General features: G+C 36.8%; 1 long non-coding RNA gene across 31 annotated transcripts in view; it reads right to left on the bottom strand.

Annotated features, from left to right (window-relative positions):
* LOC135299084 (uncharacterized) overlaps positions 1-19,134 on the bottom strand; it is a 58,493-nt gene that overhangs the window by 28,153 nt on the left and 11,206 nt on the right. For 15 of the 31 annotated variants that reach the window (XR_010361140.1, XR_010361139.1, XR_010361109.1 and 12 more), the window contains 3 exons: positions 17,467-17,558; positions 2,867-2,937; positions 472-526 (listed from right to left, as the gene is read on the bottom strand). The exons of 2 other annotated variants lie outside the window; for them this stretch is intronic. This is a non-coding gene — a long non-coding RNA (uncharacterized LOC135299084). Of the gene's footprint in view, positions 1-471; positions 527-2,866; positions 2,938-17,466; positions 17,608-19,134 lie in introns of all 31 variants that reach the window. 14 more of the 31 variants (XR_010361125.1, XR_010361131.1, XR_010361135.1 and 11 more) reach the window with 4 other exon arrangements.

Genomic DNA, 19,134 nt, shown 5'->3' with positions numbered 1-19,134 from the left:
GTAATTATTTATGATAAAACACATTCAAGGTATTAAGGTTGGCATACATTCACTGTAATGAATAATAAAGCAATAAAGTAATAAAGATTCCCAAACCTTATAAAATATACAGTGCATTACAATTTCAAAAAATGTGGAAACACAGATGAAATCCTTATGGCCAAGGATTCTCCCTCCCTGTTGTAAAAACTATACATCTCCCTAGGAGAACATAATTATCTATTCTTTTACGTAGATATTTCTCAAAAAAATCAAGATTATACATATACCCCTGGTAGAGAATGTTTTCAAGAAAAGAGAAAGAATGTGTGAATATTGACACCCATTTTCTCCTACTGAACAACAGCAAGCAAAAAAGTCTGTATTTAGTAAAAGAAATTTAAAAAAAAAATAAAAAGAAAGCCAAAGCAAAGTTTATATTTGATGCCATATCACAATTAAAAGTTGTTGAAATAAAGCAAAACTAATTACCTGAAAACTGGGAGTGGTACTCTCAGAATGACATCCTAAATTAAGGCAGTAAATGCTGCAAAATTTAAATACCAATGTTCAAAGTGAATTGAATAATAATCAAGAAAGTTTTAAAAAATAAAAATTTATCACAGAAATATTTATGGACATATATGGAATTACTCTATTTCCTCAGCAAACTCGAGGAATTATAAATAACTGTTGTTCATTCAAACAACATTTTTATGACTTCTTATACAATATTGGTTTAAAAAAAAAACAAACCAACAAAATTAGAAGTATCCTTTGTCACTAAATTATTTCAGAGTATATTCAGTCGATGTATCTTGAATAGTTAACAGCACCTCCATGCATATTGTTCATTCTATAACCCCTGCAACATTTCTATTTCGTAAAAGCTCATATGACTGGAACTAGATGCATATGTTTTCACTTGATGTCTGGTGGAGCTATCAGCTCATTACCATCACTACTTCCCTTAAATCATTCTTTTAGGAATAAAACCTATCAGACTTATTACCATTCAAAACTGCAAGTAATATAAGTCACAGTTCTAGAAATCCTTGAGGGGAGAGAGGGAGCTTGCCTTTAATCTGCAATTGTAGCAAGGACTGTGAATATGAACTATGAGACACTTGGAAGGAATACTGCCTTATAGATATCAATTCTTAGTGTTACTGGCTGCAGGAAACAAAAGTTCAGCATTCCAGAGAAGGAGTAGGAGGTAGGCTGGGGAGTTAAACATGCAACAGTTTCTTCTCCATGGTACTCTGGACAACAATAAAGTTTGCAGTTTATTTACAACAAAACACGTGATTTTCAATCCTTATGTATACAAAATGGGACTTCATATTAAGGTAAGGTGAATAGGCCACAAAACACACCTTAAAAACATATTTCCTGTAAAGTCTGCCAATGCTTAAACACTACAACAAAACAGAAATTCCTAATTGCACAGCTTAAGGAAAATACATTGTGTTTTGGCAGATTTATCTTTGAATGCTTGAAAGATTATATGATGCTCAACCCACTGAAGTATTGAGGCACTTTAACTATATGTCTAAAGTCTAATTGAAAGTGTTGAGATAAATTTTCTACATATGAATAATCTCATGCTTATTCTACAGAGCTTGTGAGTTCTCACAAATAAAATATTGAAAAATGCTTAATTCTATGAATTTGAACTTTGGGACTGCAAACAAGATAGTGTGTCTTGTATGCCCAAATGGCACTGAACCTTTTCCCAAATAATTAGTATTACTATCCCAAATAATTAGTAGAGAATCACAAAGGTTTGGGTTGGAAGACACCTTAATGATCACCTAGCTCCAAACCCCTGCTGTGGGCAGGGATGCAACTCACTAGAGCCAGCTATTCAGAGCCTTGAACACTTCCAGGGATTGGTATCCCAAACTTCTCTGGGCAACATGTTACAATATCTCATGGCAATCAATACAATATCTCATTTTTTTACCCTCATGGTAAAAAAATTTCTTCCTGACATCTGACTAAAGCTGTCCCCTTTCAGTTTAAAACCACTGTCCCTTGTCCTGTCACTATCTGCCTGTATACAAATGCCCTCTCTCTTTCCCTTTTATAAGCCCCCTCAAGGCACTGCAAGACTGCTGTAAGGTCTCCCAAAGCTAATTCTTTGTGCAGCTGAACAACCCTAGGTCTCTCATCCTGTCTTCAAGGAGAGGTACTCCATACCTCTGGCCATGTCCATGCCCTCCTCCATGGACCTCCTCTAACAGGTCCAGGTGACTCTTGTGTTGAAGACCCCATACCTGGGCACAGTAATGCAGGTGGGGTCTCACGAGGGAGTTTCGTCCAATCTGCATAGCCCTACAGTTACTAAAAGGGCCACAGACACAGGTCACATGCAGAAGTCGCCATTTGCTGTGGCCTTTGTCAGGGGAGTCAGAGCACTGGGAAATCACTGAGAGCACAAAAGCACTCCTAAGAATGACCAGAGTGGCAGCTTAGGTGAACATGAGAGACATGTCTGCATGTCAGACATGCTGCAAAGACAGCATATCACTAAGAACAGACTTGAGAAACATGCCAGAAGACTTCCAGTCACATACTGAGAATTCTAAAATGCAAAGGTGATATTTTGCAATGGTTTTACAAACTTGTTCTAAGCTTTGTACTGACACTTTATATGATCTTTGCACTTGACACGGGTACAACCATCTTTACTAGATTTCCCTGACAGGTGAAAAAAGATAAATTACTAAAAATATGCATTACAGAGAGGCATCAGGCCAGCACATGCTTGAAAAATCCAGGGCTAGTTGGGCTGCTGTAACCTCTGCTTTCAGTTTTAAGGTAAGATACAAATACACATGTACTATGTAAACAAGTCTTTATCTTGATCCATATTAACACTTACCAAATGCAAGGAGATCAAGAAATCTTTCTAAGGCTACTGCTGTGGCCAAGTCTAATCTCCCAAGAGACTGCCTGGAAAATCAAATACTTATGTTCATAAAACAAGTAAGCATGTGTGAACCTGTTCCTGGCAGATGAGGAACATAACTGCTGTGCAACTCTGAGGCACTCATACTACAACTACTGAATAGTTGCAACACCTTTAATTTTCACACTTAAGACAATATGCACTTTTTCCTATGGCTACTTAAATTAAAAAACATATATGTTTGGCATATTTATGATGCATTAATGTATTTACTAAGAATAATAGAAAAATATAGTGTTTTCTGAATATTTATTTTCCCTGTTTCAGAAGTCTCTGCAGTGAGATAAAAAAAAAAAAAAAAAAAAAAAAAAACAAACCCAAAACAAGAAAACAACACCAAAATCCCCACCACTCTCCAATTTTCAAACCTCCACTGACTTCCACACCAGTTCCATAAGCCAGCATTGACACACAGACTTAACCAGTCACATGCTCTGGCTTGCCTGACGGCCAACAGAGAACAACATGCAAGTATTCAGGGCATTGAAACTCATCCTGTTCAAATAAGGGATAAAAGCTAACCAATGTTCTTGAGGCCCTGTAAATTGTAAACCATGAAAACAAGGAGACTGATGCATTAGAGGCCTGACACTTGTCATGCCATAATATGAACTAAAGGGCACAATTCCTCCTTATCAGTTCAATTCATGTTTTATTTCTTAGCTACACTACTGCAGCTGTCCTATCAAATACCTTTGAAACGTTCTATTTCAATACAGAATTATTTTACACTTAATATACTTTACTGGATAATAAAGCAGAATTCTGAACTTCCATCAAAAAGAGAAAATCATGCACTAGAATGATTATCCAGGACTCCCACTGCAGAAGACCAGCCACTGAATAGAAAACCAGCACTTTCCTGATGCAGCCTTCTGGCTTCTCAGCATGCCTGTTTATAATAGCAATTGGCAGACAAAAGTCAGAGGTTTTTTCTGTGCAGATTTGATCATGGAACTTTCATTTGAGGTTTGTTCCAGCGGGTCTGGATTTACAGGAGAAAATAGCAATAGCACATCTAGTTCATTTACTGAGGAATTTTGTGCCCACTGCACACATATAATATTTTCCCAGAGAGTAAACAATGATGACCAATAAACTGCCTATATGCTGATATATTGGATGACGATGAAAAAGGAGAAAGTAGTGGCCTAAGGATAAAAAAACTCATTTCCAGAGGAAAAAACCACCCAAAACCAAAAAAATCAGGCCGGTGTGATTCATGTGATAAATAAATGCACAATTATAGATCAAGTATTATTCATAGGTGTCTGTGTAGTCCTGATCTGTGCAAAGATCCTAATGACAAAATACATTGAGGACATTTTTCACTTGAAGGAATAAATAATGAAAATTAACTGCTTACCCCTTAATTGCATATTTTGCCATAAAAGCTTATTTTTTTCTTTTCAATACACCAAGAGAAGAATGAAAATATACTAATCCCCAGATAGGTCAGAACAAAACAATTTACCATTGAAACAAAGATGCTTTTCACAAATATCGAAAAATCTCAGAGGCTGGATTCCACAAAGCAAAACTAAGAAAAATAAATAAAATTCACCCTGAAAGGCACAAGCATTTCTGCATGAACAGCTGGATAAGAGTTTAAAGGAACAGAGATAATACAGAGATCCTAAATAGTCCCATAATCTCACAACATCAGAGTAAATTGGGGAGACTCTGTAATTAAAACACACATGATATTTAAGTGATACGTTAAGCCTCTCCAATTTGCAGATTGCAGTTAGGATGTTTGAGCTCCAAAACTCCAAACAAATGCAAATGTTCCCTGCAATCAGATTCACCAGCAAGTATACTAATCGAAATCAGGAACTGTGGATGGTTTTTAGAATAATCAGTATGTGTACATTAGTCTGTGTAAGACATTGCCCAGCATGATAATGAACCATTTCTGTTCTATTAAATTTACTGTAAGAAGGAGGATATATACACTGGAAGAAATTTAGTAAGGCACGAAACGACATTATAAGTTAAATCTTTTTTTCTCTTTAATCTTACTTCCCAAGAAATGGAAATATCTTCCACATTTTTGTATAAATGTCTGAGCTTTTCTCAGTCAAAAACATTTACATTTACTTAGAAAAAGAAGTCAGTCAATCAGAAAATATAGTTTTAATAGGACTGCAGAAGCATCTGAGACTCCAGTTGAGACCAGCACGGCAGTGTTTATTCAACAGAACAATGCCAATTCCACAGATCCTGCAGGAGATTTTCTTCTCATACAGTTCAAACCTAGACATTAGAAGCTTTGCAGGCAGCTTATTGAGCATTTCTTGTTTGTATACCTATATCCTCAGGAAGGCATTTTTCACCCTATATCCTTCAGGTTTGGCCTAGGAACTTAACTTTATGGATCAAAAACCAGCAATCCACCTGGCTAGTCTTTCATCCCACTGTTGATCCTTTCCTTACGTATTATTCTGCAGAGAACCATTGCCAGAATTTAGTTCTAAACCAACAATCCCTCACCCCTTCCTCCCAAAAGCAGACTGTTATTCACAGGTGCTGAGACAGTCACGCTTAGTGGCTCCAAATGCACTGAAACCTCAGATCTCAACTTGTCTCCCTCTGCTGCCCCAGGTTTCTTTTCTCCCTTCCCAATGAAGACTCACACCTACCAGTATCAGTTCCCTGCTTTTTTTCCTGATTTTATTCCCTTTTTCTCCAAACATATTTCCATATTTGAGATGCTTACTGCAAGATTTTAAAAGCTTCCACCACTGCTTCCAAATTATTGATCTTGCCTGAAATCTGAAACACAATTATATTTTGCTAAAGTGCACTCTTAGAAGAAATCCACAATGCATCATTATGTAGGAAAGTAGAAAAATACTGCTCATAACTATTTCACAGGAAATCATAAAGATACTATTACAGAAAGATTTCTTTCTATATTACAAAACAGCTGTATGCAGAAATCATTCCCAGTGAGTGTATAGAAGTGACCACAGAAAAGTAGTACATATAAAAAAGTCTAAGTCCTGATATTTTTAAACCATTTTTCCTGTAATTTAAAAATGGTGGATACCATTTGTAGGGTTTTTTCTTTTCTTTTTTTTTTTTCCCTCTTTTTAAAGCAGATAGATTCTTTCAGCACACCATAACAGACCAATAATGCATGTTGCATTGGCATGAAGCTCTGAGCCAGAGTAAGAAAAGTTTAGGTGGCTTAAGGCTAGTAAGGGATTAGATGGAAGTTTGACCTCTGGAACACCATTTCTGCACTCCATCAAGAGAGTTTACTGCCATCTTTGAAGATGAGAAGGCTGTAAACTGAAATCTAAGACTATGCTAACAGGACATGTTTCTGGCTGGAGAGCAAACACTCTGCTAGGGGGCCAGGAGCTGTCACATCAGCAGTGGTTGAACAGTGCACTGCCACGAGTATGAATTCTGAGGAATTGTCACTGCGTGCCCTGACATAGCCAATCACCACACATCCTATGGCAGCCCACTGCAATCGGATGCAGAGAATGACCAACCTCTTCCTGTTCACTTTTGTGCTTTCCAGGCTGTTCTTAGATTCACAGATATATCACACTGCTTCCACCTGCATTTAACAGTACCAGATAAAGCCTTTCCACACAAGATATTCAAGCACCAGAAATGATCATTACCTGACATGAAACCAAGAGTGAAGAGTTAAAAAAGAATCTCACTGACCAAACAAAAGGTATCCAGTTCTAAGCTTTGACTGTAACACTGGGTGAACCAGCAAAATCAGGACAACACAAAAATTAGCAAAAAACATTACTTAACAACAGCCAAATCATAACCAGCAAGCCAAAACCTCAGCTACAGCCAAGGTACACAAATGTCCCAGTTCAGTGTATGGTTTCAAACAAGGAGCCCAGACACAGCCACCATGAGGGAAGAATCCCTAGGAAAGGCATCCCAAGGGAAGGTGAGCCCTAGTTCTCCTACAGGTTTCCTATAGCTCTGAAAGTTAATTAAATAAAAAATAATGTCCAATTTTAATAGGACTATCTTTATCACAAAATAGCCTAGTCTTAAAAAAAAGTATTAAATTAGCTTAGAAATACTCATTGACCACTTGACTTAAAAACTCATTTCTTCTGCTTTTGGGATCTCATTATTTGGGTGTATAACAAAGCACAGTCCAGCCTAGCACACACCTGCAGAACTAAAACAGACCTGTGGAACTTGTGTCAATGACAGACCTATCAATGCATCTTAAAAAAATAGACAATTGAGACAACATGTGCCAGGCATACCCAAAGAAAGAAAACGTGCAGCTCTAAAGTCCTGCATGGAATATCTGCAGTCATTGTTAAGTGGTCTCTGTGTTCACGAAGGAGAGAAGATGGGGCACCACCACCTGAAAGTTCTTGATTTATAATGCACTACTGTTCACAGCTTTGCACAAAGGAGATGTTTTCTCTTTCAGACAAACATCACTTCCATATCCTCCTTTGGTCAGGAGAATTTGAGTGGTACATTCTTTTTATCAGAATCTTTTACAAAGTTATGCTCGTAACTCTGCCTGTAAACACTGAATTCCAGGAATCTATGACTGGCTATGTACAACTCTTTTCTAACCTGACCTTGAGGCAAAGTTTCGAAGTCACAAAAGGAGCAGAGTAATAACAAACAAAAAAATAATAATTTACAGGTATGAATTGCTAGTTTACATTTAAATTTCAAAATCTTGCATTTAGAACTCTTACACAAGAATTCTGCCTAAGAGATATGTTTCTGAAATGCTACCACAAAGATTTTTTTTCCATTTTAACTGATAACTGCTTAAGAAAAAAATAAATATTTCATACTATGGGCTGCTCAGAAATATTTCAGAAATGGAAATATTAGATATCTTTAGAGTCACATTAAAATCTTCTTACTTTCCTTGCAGCATTTTTGTGAGATTTCATAAGGCAGCCATTTTTTATATTTAGAGCCTTTAATTTTGGGTGACAGTAGTCAATTTTTTCTAAAACTTATGAAAGCAGAAGCTTCAGTTTTGAAATGTGTCTGTGCAAGTGGAGAGAGGGGAACGGAGATAAATTGCAAACTTCTGGTGGGTTCCTGTCCTCTGAATTGAGAGAATAAATTATTCTTGCACTTTTTATTTTCTTCAAGCAAATAGAAAAATACAGTGTAATACAGTACAGAGAAAAATACAAGTGAGAAAAATAAAAAGGCAAACATGAAAAGCCATACACTTTTGCATAGAAACAGAAGCCTTGATCCTGAAAATGCAGAGTACCCTACCTGCAATTGAAGAGATGAGAGGTAGACAGAGAAGAAACAGTGACCAGTCACAGCCCACTACAGGACACTCACATCAAGCAAGTTTTGCTGCAGTTGTGACTCACTGCACTTCTTTAATAACTCCCTACATGCTTAAACTTGAATGACAAAAAGGATTTCAAACAGCGGAGCGAAAAAATCTGTGCTAATGTCTGAGTCTTTACATATATATATATATAATATCTAACAGACAGTTTTCTATAACTATTTCTGTTTCTAGAGTTCATTTCTTACAGTGATTCCACATATTTTAAGTTTCACACCCCTGAACATCAAGTCTTCTGCTCCCCAGCTGTGGAAAAGCAGGTCCTTGCACTGCTGGGCTGTGCTGCCAGGCAGCAGCAAGTTCACACACAGCAGCTGCCTTTTCCCACCTGAAACCCAACCCTGCACAGGCACTGCAGAGTGTGTCTGCCCTTGCCTAGGCTGTGTAGAATGTGATCACCACAGCAAAGCTAACAGGGGCAGGAAAGGCCTGTGGAGAGCCCCAGAAGCCAGAGTTCTGAGCACTCACTGACACCTCTGAATATGCAGAGTATTTCAGATTAATTTGACTAGTCCCATAGTTCTTGAGTTATTGAAAAGGAAAATATTAAACCAATTTGTCTCAGAGCTTGAAAGGTTAGGTCCAATAAGTAAAACAGAGCACAGATGATGAATAGCAAAGGATATATAAGATACCAGAGATATTATTTTTTATAATAAATAGGTTTGTCAACCTCTTTTATAATAGCCTCTGTCCTAAATCAAATTTAGACAAAGGAATGCAAATCAGAGAATGTTCTTAATCAGTTCTTTAACTACAAGATTAATGATTCATTTAAAACAAATGTCCACTTTGATAAAATAAAATCTCATTATTTTAAGAAACTGCCTTAGTCTACTTGATTACTCCATCTAATAGGAACGTAAATTAAATAACAAAACATAAATCCCATTTCTCTTATAATTTTTACATTTAAAATAATCTTTTTGTAAGCTGCTGCTGAGTAAACTAGTAATAAAACAGCAACACAACAGTTCCAGTTAAAAATCAGCAGCAGCTTGGTTTACAACAAAAAAAAGATAACAAAATACGGCTTGCATATCAATTGCATTTTTCAGAAAATCACACAAATATTAAAATGCTGGCCAGGATTACAACACTGGATTGAAACCTTTCTAGTCATAAGAGACAGGCCAGTGGAGTCATTTAATGCAGCGACCATGGTATTTTATCACTGCATGAACACCCGACTGCAAGAAGTAACACCAGTGCTTTCCCTCGGACAGCAGCTTTTTGCACATATGAAAATACTTGTACAAAGGCTTTTGCCAATGTAGCTAATATTTCAGCGGGAAAAGAAATTGCATTCTTAATGATGTTGCCATTACAGAAATTTCAGTTCACTGAAAAGCAGGCTGGGGAGTCAATGGAAGGTCAAACCAGTTAGAAGTCAAGTTCCTTCAAAGAAAGGGTTCTGAAGTTGAATTGTTTTCAGGGAGAAGCCTGCTGATAGGTCAATAGCTTGAGTTTTATAGCTGACAACATTCATGGAAAAAAATAACTTCCAAGGCTGAAATCGCTATGGACCACTGAACAACAAGATTGGGGAAAAAAGTAGCTCTACAAGTCACAATGTATTTAAGCTCCCCATTTACCAGCTTTTTAAAGAATGCTACTTGCATGACTGATAAGTAAAGCTGGGTAATGTATTTCTCAGAATCTGCTGCAATACAAAACAAAAATACAATGTTTTACAAGCCAATATAGAAATCTTAAGATCATATAAAAGTTGCTTGAGATCACAACATTTCTTAAGTTGATTTTAAAGACCATCTAACTTCTTTGCCATGGACAGGGACATCTTTCATTTGCAATTTACCAGTCCAACTATTAACACAGAATTAAAAATTAGGAGAAAGACAAGAAAACAGCAAGTGGAATTTTCAGATTTCAGACATCCATATGGATTCTTTAAATGCTAGCAAAACTTACAGCAATTAGGAAACAAGAATTATTTCCAGTGTTATAAACTCAGTGATCTTCTCTGGAATATGTGAGCCTATGTGGGCACCTCCACATAGCATTCACAGAAATTCTTTATTTTCCCTAAGGAAAGTGAAAGACAGAAATGGGAAAAATCTTTGAAAGTGCTCTGAAAGTATTGAAAGTATTCATACCATTCACTTGCTCCTCAGTAAGTGATAAGACTCTTGCAGATAAAGTTTAAAAATAAAAATTGGGAAGTGGAGTTGGAGTGAGTCCACAGCCAATTTTTACTTTCTCAACTATCTTCCACATATGAATAAATTAGCAAGTCCTTTCAAAGTACTAATGAAAAAACCCTGTTTCCTCCACTTTCATAATCATAGGAGATATATTAATAACTTTTCACTCCAACTGAGTAGGGCTCCCCATCTGCAGCTTCACAGCCCTTGATTGAATTCACAAGGTATTATTTGTGTATTCAGATCAGAAATCTGATTGCCATCTGTATGCACTGATTAGTTAGTGATCAAATAAGGTGCAAAATATATTCAAGTATGCAAATCAACTCTTTGCCCAAATACCAAAGGCTCAGTTATGCATAGCCACCTGAAATGTGTCCTTTTATATTCCAAAATTTGCATAGCTTTAATATTAGTTTTCATCATCATCTCAGGGAACTGCACTACTAGTACAAAGTTAGCACACTGATGTTGGAAAAACACTGCACTAGCTTTGTTAGAACCCAAAAAGGGCTGTTATTAGCAAAATAAGACATTTTAGCTGTTTTAGGTTTCCATGCAACAGTCTGGCTAGAGGTAGGTTTGCCTTAAATTTCTTCCTTCTCACAGAGGCAGAAAACTGCAGCAGACAAACTCAGAAAATAAGAAAAACCAGGCAAGAAATGAATACTAAAGTCAACAATATTGCACCAGATAGAGCCTCTGCTTGATTTCTATACCTGATTTCTATACCTGATTCTACAAAATCAGGCAAAACTCACTGCTGAAACTTCCCAATGTTTTAGTGATATGGGAAAGTGTGTTTGTGGGAACTGAGAGGGACTAAGAACAGTCTATTTTCTGTGTTATGGCCATTACATCACCAGGATGACAACTTTTTTTCCAGGTCTTTCTAAAAACATCTGACTTGGCCTCATTTTTGAGTGCACAAAATATCCACAAGCATGAGAAGTGACTGTGCATCAACAGAAGTCACGCATGGCAACCTCCTGCCAGGCCTTAAGTGCAGTTAGCTTAGAAAGCATTCTAAGTCAAAGCTATATACATCCCTGACCTTTCCTGCTCCTGCAAACCAAGCTAAATTCATTCTACCATAAAGTGGATGTTCGAATAAAAACAAAACTTTATGCACAGAAGCACAGCATTTGATCTATCATTTTCTCCCTTCTCCTCCTCCTCTGCTGCTAGTGCTGACATAAAGCCAGAAATTTCTCAGTGGGCTGGTTTAAGGAAAACACTTATTAACCAATTGTTTCTTTTTTTTTCTTTTTAACCTTCATCTGTTATTTTGAGAAATACTATACAAATCGGTGTAATATTAGATACACTCAGAAAAGAAATTACCTGAAGGCAATTCAGAATGTGAAATGTATGTCTATAAAATACACTAATTAAACATTGACAACTAATATTGATTTTGATGTAAAAAGTGAAAAACAGCAAGGCTGAAAATGATGTAAGTTCCTTAATGGTGGCACAGTCACAGAGCTCAAAACAATCCATCAATTTTTTATTTCTTTAATAAATACATATAAGTTTGTACAGTTGCCTTCTTTTAGTCTAACATATACTAAGCAAAAAAGAAGCAGAGTTTTAGGCAGACATTATAAGCTATATACCTTGCTATTTTTTTTTCACTAATAACTTTACTACAGGAAGAGGGAAAGCAACCTATTCCTCTGAATAAATGCTGCCTTCCCTTGTGTGCTGGGTCTGGCTGGGATGGAATTAATCCTGGAGCACAGCCCATATCACAGTGTATTTTGGACTTGTGATTAAACCAGTGTTATAAACACACCAGTGTTGTGACTTTCACATCACCGTTTTTTTTTCACTACTCTGCCCACCTCAGTAAGTAGGCCAGAGGTATGACATGAGGTTGGAAGGGGATACAAGTGGGTCACTGTTAGGACAGTGGACCCAAACTGACCAAAGGAACATTTCCTACAATGCATATGCCATTATACTCTGCAATAAAAGCTCAGGGAAAGGAGGAGAAGGACAGGTTATGGCTTTCATTTTCCCAAACAACAATTGTGCATGCTTGCTTTTCAGGAATTGGATGGACATTGGGCTGCAACAGGAAATAGTGAATATATTTCTGATTTTCTGTTCTGCTTGCACATGCAGCAGCTTTGCTGCTTCATCTCAGCCCAGAGGTTGCCAGCCTTTGTTCTTCTGTGAGTGGCTGGGTGGGTGCTCAGCTGCTGGCTATTTAACCCATGGCACCTGGGCACACTCAAAGACACTGTTCTCACCTCCCTGTGCTTCTACTCACATTTGAGAATTCTGAATAAAGAAGACAGATTGTGACATTTCTATTCCTTTTAATCTAACATACTCATTGCTGTTTAAAGGGCATGGATGCAAATCCAATTTAGAATCTGCAAAAACCAGATAAATATCTCTAGGAACCATGAAACGTTGATAACGCCTACTCTTAGCAACTTAAAGGCAACACTGTAAAGTCGTCGTGCCCAACAACTGATTAAGATTGCTGATGGAAATCATCTAGTGCAGATAGTATGAATACCTCTGAGGCATACAGTCCTTTATACATTATGAAACCTTTAGGATTTAACTGAATTATTAACAAACAACTGAGAAAAAATGAATTTAGGTAAGTGATGAGTTACAAAACCAGGCCTAAGACTGTGAAGCTGTGATCTAAAGCTTCCTACATGTGTTTGACAAATATTGTAGAAAATACTAAAGCAAAAGCTATATATATATATATATATATATATAAATATTTTTTGCATCCCTTGTTGAAGCAGGGGTTATCTGGTAGCTACAGAGACACAGAATTGGGGACAGAGGCAGCACCCAAGTACAAAACAGGCTCTTACTGAAACCATGCAACGAAACAAACAAATACAACAGGAGGGGGAGTCACTAGAACACACAATTCATATATAACAATTCTACAGCTCTCCAAACAGCTCAAATTGAAAAGTTCCCCTTTAATAAAAATTACCTTCTCTTTTTCTGTCAAAACAAACAAGGACAAACAGAATAAAGTATCATCTTGATTACAAGACAAATTGTTCATTACATCAGATCATACAGTGATAACCTGTTCACTAAAACAAGTTGAATTATTCTGCTAAGATAAGTTAATGACTTTTGTCCCTTTTCATATTTAGTTTTCCTCATCTTTATTGGATCTCCCATGTACAAATGATGTGGACATGACTCTCATCTCTATCACTAATACCACTACTTTTGACTCTCCTCAGAAAATTATGTAAGCAAATAACTAGGTTAAAAAAATCCATACCCTGATTTTTACTGGTGTAAAAAAATAAACAATCCAGATGATTTAATCTCTATAGCCTTAAACAACAATTTAAATAATCCTGTTATTGTCAAAATTACATGGATTATTATTCAGATGAGCATTAAAAAGTATCACATTTACTTTGTATGCAAGAAATTCATTACTTTAAGACAGGAACCAGGTATTTTTTTCAGTGAGACTGGGATCTTCACCAAAAGTGGCACCAGCATAAAAGCTCTCCTTTCCTTTGAGAAGCAGCAGTAATCAAGAGGAGAAGCTTCAGATGGGCTCAAGCACAGTGTCCATGTGAAACATGACAGTTTTTACCATAAGCCTATGTGTATTATGCACCTCTTGGTGAATAAATCCACAGAAAGTGTGATTTTCTTCTGTTCTTGCCAGTCTTAAAAGGACAAATAACCCACATATTCCAATTCAAACCCTATATTTTAATGCACATAATGGAAAAAAGGTTTCAAGAACTCTACTTTTTTTCAAGTGCTCCTAATACCTTATTACCTAAAAAAAAGCCCCCCTAAAAAACCCAACAAAACACTAACAAATAAAACAGCTTACTTAATGGAAGAGACTATAATAAATTTTAGGGCAAAACATAGCAATAAAATTCAATTGCTCTGTACTACAGTATACCTAGTATAAAATGTCAGCTTCAACACAAGGGCAAGTGAACCCACTTAGTTCTGGGGAAAGCTGAAGTTTGAAGGCATACACTGAGATGTACAGTAGACCTCTCTAATATATCCATTGGTGGAAAGTCATTTTCTTTTAGCTGTCTGTCTGGAGAGAGACAGAGCTGTTGGCTCAAACAACAGTGACTGAACATTTTTTCACTCTAGTGCACTCTGCTAAATAAAGGCTACATTCAACTGAGGCAGGAATGAGCTTCCACAATCAGTACCTCGGTTTGCTTTGAAATATTCCCTTTCAAACTCAAGGCAAACCTTTTGTTGAATAATATCTATGCGTAAAATTTTCTACCACTTCTGGCAGACTACAAAATAAGAATCAGAAATAAGAATCAGAATAAGAACAGATTGAAAAGCTCTCATGAGATCTGAATATCTCTGAAGGTGGAGATTACACAATCACTCAGATTTAATGTCTGGCCACCCTCACGGTAAAATTTTTTTCTACTAATTAATTGTATTTACCTTATTGCAACTTCTCTCTGTTGCCTCTTCTTCTGTCATTTTGCACCTTCCAGAAGTGTTTGGCTTCATCTTCCCTGTAACTACCCACCAGACAGTTTAGGACAGCAACAACCTCTTTTCTTCTTTAAGCTAAACCATCTCAGCTCTCTCAGCCTCTCCTTGTATATGATTTGTTCTAGCATCCCAGTGGCCTTTCTCTGGACTCACTCCAGTATATCTACATATTTTTTGTACTGGGGAGCCCAGGGCTGAACACAGTATTTCAGATGCAGCCTCACAAGCACCAAACAGAGGAAAATAATCACTTCCCTCCACCTGCTCTCCATGCCCTTGCTTTTAGTCTAGTATGCAGTTGGCCCTCTTTATTGAGAGGATACATCACTTTCACATGTTCAGCTTGTCCACAGGGTCACCTAAACTATTTTCTGCAGTTCCACGTCTCCAGACTGGACTGTTATAGCTTGATTCCTGTAGATAGTAAACTCATCTTCATTGCTTATGTTTTTAAGAGCATCTGGGCTACAATATCTCATCTTTGAGCACTTCACACTGTCATAACTCTTCACAGCAAACCAGACAAGCTCTGTTTATTGCTGTACTCTAGCATAGCATGTAAGCACTAAAGGGAAACAAAACCTTTTCATTAGCCAAAAAAGAACTTGGATTTTCAACCAAGGCCAAGACAGTGCTGGCAAAAAGCAAAGTTATTGCGTATCACCTCATAAATCCCGGACTCGGCTCACATTCATCTGGAGCTAGGAAAAGGCTGCTATGAGTCATCTCTCAAATGCTGTAAGGTTACACCAACCTGAGTGTCCCCATAGCATCCCCTTACAGACACAAAATAAGTATTTAGGACTTTGTGAACATACTATCATTTACTTCCTCTTCATTGTCTTGGTCCTTTGATATGTGATGTACAGAAAGCAGTATTTCTTAGTTTTCATTTGGCTCAGAAAAACAATCTCTGTTATGCCACTGGGTGTCTGACCACTAAATTATGTCATTCATTCTGTGGAGGAGGGGTTGGAAGTAGTACTTTATTATGAGCAGACACCAAATCTCAGTCTCATTTTCTTTGCACTGTTTACCTCAATATAAAGATCAATGGATTTGTAAGCAGAAGTTAGAATGATATATAACATCATGTACTGAAAATTTTGCTTTGGAAAAACAAATGTAAGCTGCAAAGCATTTGATATTGTGATTTCCTGGTGTAGCTTACCAGGAGCAGAATGATCTTACCAGCCCAGTATCAAAACTGAATGCCTAATTCTTTACTCCTTTACAGCCTGTGTTCCTATACATTTGTAAACAATTTGAGTAAAATGCTACCATTTTAGCTAGACATGTTTTCTGCTTTTAGCAAAGAGTGAAATCTGTCAAACATCTCAAAGAGATTTTGCCAAGATCACAATCTCTATTCATTGCACCCCTTACACCTGAAACTGATTTTTACTGCTAAAACACAACTTTTTGAGACCATAGTTGAGCTTCCATAAAAATTTAGTAAAATAATCCTAAGGCAGCACTGAGGAATAATTGCTACAATTAAGTATGGACACATCAGCTATTAAAAAATAATGGAATGGTCATAGAGTGCTGATTCCTACTTCTTACCTCCTCTTCTACTAATGCATTTAAAAGGAAAAAATATATGCGTCTCTTTCTTGCCATCTTATAGACAAGTGCATGAGTCAACAAAAGTTGTCTATTATGATATGTCCTAGAGTCACAAATAGGACAGCAGAATACCCCTGCATTGAATACTATGAAATGTATTACAGACTGGTGATAATATAAAAAGATTTGAGAAGACAAGAGATCCAGAAGAAAATTCAACAGTTTGCACATGTAGAACTATAGAATATCCTGAGTTGGATTGTGCACACACTATTTTAAAAATTATGTAACACCTACCTAATGTCAGCTGTTCCTACTTCAATATCTGCTTTAGCTAACAGGATTCTACAGATTTCAAAGAAATAAAATACTTGTAACCTCCATGGTTTTCTTGCTATTTTCACCTTTTGTTAACTTGCTTAGCTATTTCAGAACACTCTAAATATGTATTTCTATACCAACGGCAAGAACACTTAATGAGGTTATGGCAGTGGTTAAGGCACCCATTACCATGATGTTGACTTAATAAAAGGAATCCATTTTAAGAACTGCAGCACTGTAATGATAATGTTACAGTAATGTAATGAAATTTTTTTTTAGGCGCTGCAGTACTGTCAGCCTGAGACAGTTGCCCCTATACCTGTCAGGCAGGTATGGAATCAGGAATTCTCTTCACAGTCTCATTAGAACAGGAAAGACTGAATGAAACAGAAGAATACAGAAAGGGATAAGAGCAGCACATGAGACATAATACTACAGCCTGTGGAGCCAGGAGAGCCTTCATTCTCCTGACCCACACAGAACTCTGTGCTCTGTGCATCAGCAGGGGGCACAGGGAATAACAAAAGCAGAAGTCACAGCTGAAAGCTCTTGGGACACAGCAGATTAAGAAGCCACAAAGTTAGATGAATCTCTGAAGTAACCATGCTTACCTGCACAAGGAAGTGCAACTGGAAATGGTACCTTCTGGACATTCTTGGCCTGTACATCTTTGCAGGTGCAGCACTCTCTTTGAAATCTACACCTATTTCACAGGGAGGAATATTTCAGTTGCCACTCTTAAGATTTTTCTTCTTGAAACAGGTATAATGTAGACATAGGATGGAAAAGAACAAGCCATTTTAGTTAAATCTGAAATTCAGATATGAAGCATGACACAACAGAAGAAACACTGTAACAAAAGCTCACTTCCTGATCACAAAAAGTGGATAAAATCAACTTTTGAAGCATTGAGGGGAGAAAAGATAACTGCACAGGATCAGAATAAAATAAAAAGCAAAACTTGGGGGTTTAGTGTGTTTGTGGATTATTTGTTTCTTTTTGGTTTTTTTCTGATTGCCCAAGCAAAGCTTTTAAAACAAATACATTTTCAGTGTGTAAAAGTAGCCTACAAGAAAGCTAGAGAGGGACTTTTTACAAGGCTATGTAGGGATAGGACAAAAAAAGAGGTTTGCTTTAGACTAAAAATAAGGCACAGAAGCCCTGACTGGTTTTGCTTTCTGGTTAGGCAGCTGTTTATTCAGGAAAGCTAGCATGTAACAGCACAAGAATAACAAAACCTTTTTGTTGATGTTTTCTCAGCTACCATTGTAACCACCCTTTAAATGGCTGCATTCACACACCGCATCAAATTATGATTGAAGGAAAAAAAAAGTACTGGGAAATAAGACTTAGATACTATGTATAATACCACTATTCCCTGATATTAAGTAATGTTGGAGTGCAATTGATTCTCTGTCACAGCAGCTGCACAGAGATGTATTTCAACCAGCACCTCTATCCTGCATACCATATTCCAGAATATGATTTTCATCCCTGCTACTGCCTGAGTGAACACACAGGCATATACATCAGACCAGACAAACTTTCAAATGGTAATATGGTACAAGATTGAGGTTTAAACTAACCCCTGAAACTCTAAGAGCAGAAACATGTGGTACAGTTTATTCAATATCTTTTATTGATGCATTTTGTGTCTGACTTCCTGTTCTGTACAAAAAGACCACTTGACTCTTGCTGTGAAATACACTTAGAAATAGTTTGCAGACAACCAAAAAGTTCTGATCACCTCTATCACCTCACTTGATTGTGATATTATATTCCAGCTACAGACTTTTAAAAAATGTGCTCACATGTAACATATTGCTCACCTACACTGCACTGAGATATTTTTAGGCATTCATTCTTTTCCCCACAGACTGACAGGGTTTGACAGATAAAACCAGGATGCAACAAAAAGCCATGCACCCTTTTAAATACTTTTACAGCCAGTGGTGGTTCTGCTATTAAAATAATGGGTACTCAGTGAAAATTGATTATGACCCTCTCCGTTTTGGTAAATGCAAACTGGAAAATGTACATCTTTACCACCAGAACCCAGAATCTCTTGGGAAAAAAAACTGTCATCTGTTGAAAGACACTCTGAATAATATTTAACTAAAATACTTTCTTTTTTAAATAACTGTGAAAATAATTGTAAAGTATTGTTTAAAAACATTTCAATTGCTACATTTAAACTGTTAAATGCCCTTTTTATAAATAATATGCACCTCAAACTTATATTAATTCAAGCATATAACTTTACACAACATAGTTTTGTA

This window comes from Passer domesticus, chromosome 4 (genome assembly GCF_036417665.1).
Source record: "Passer domesticus isolate bPasDom1 chromosome 4, bPasDom1.hap1, whole genome shotgun sequence".
Classification (NCBI taxonomy): Eukaryota; Metazoa; Chordata; class Aves; order Passeriformes; family Passeridae; genus Passer; species Passer domesticus.
This window is presented reverse-complemented; position numbering and strand designations above follow the sequence as displayed.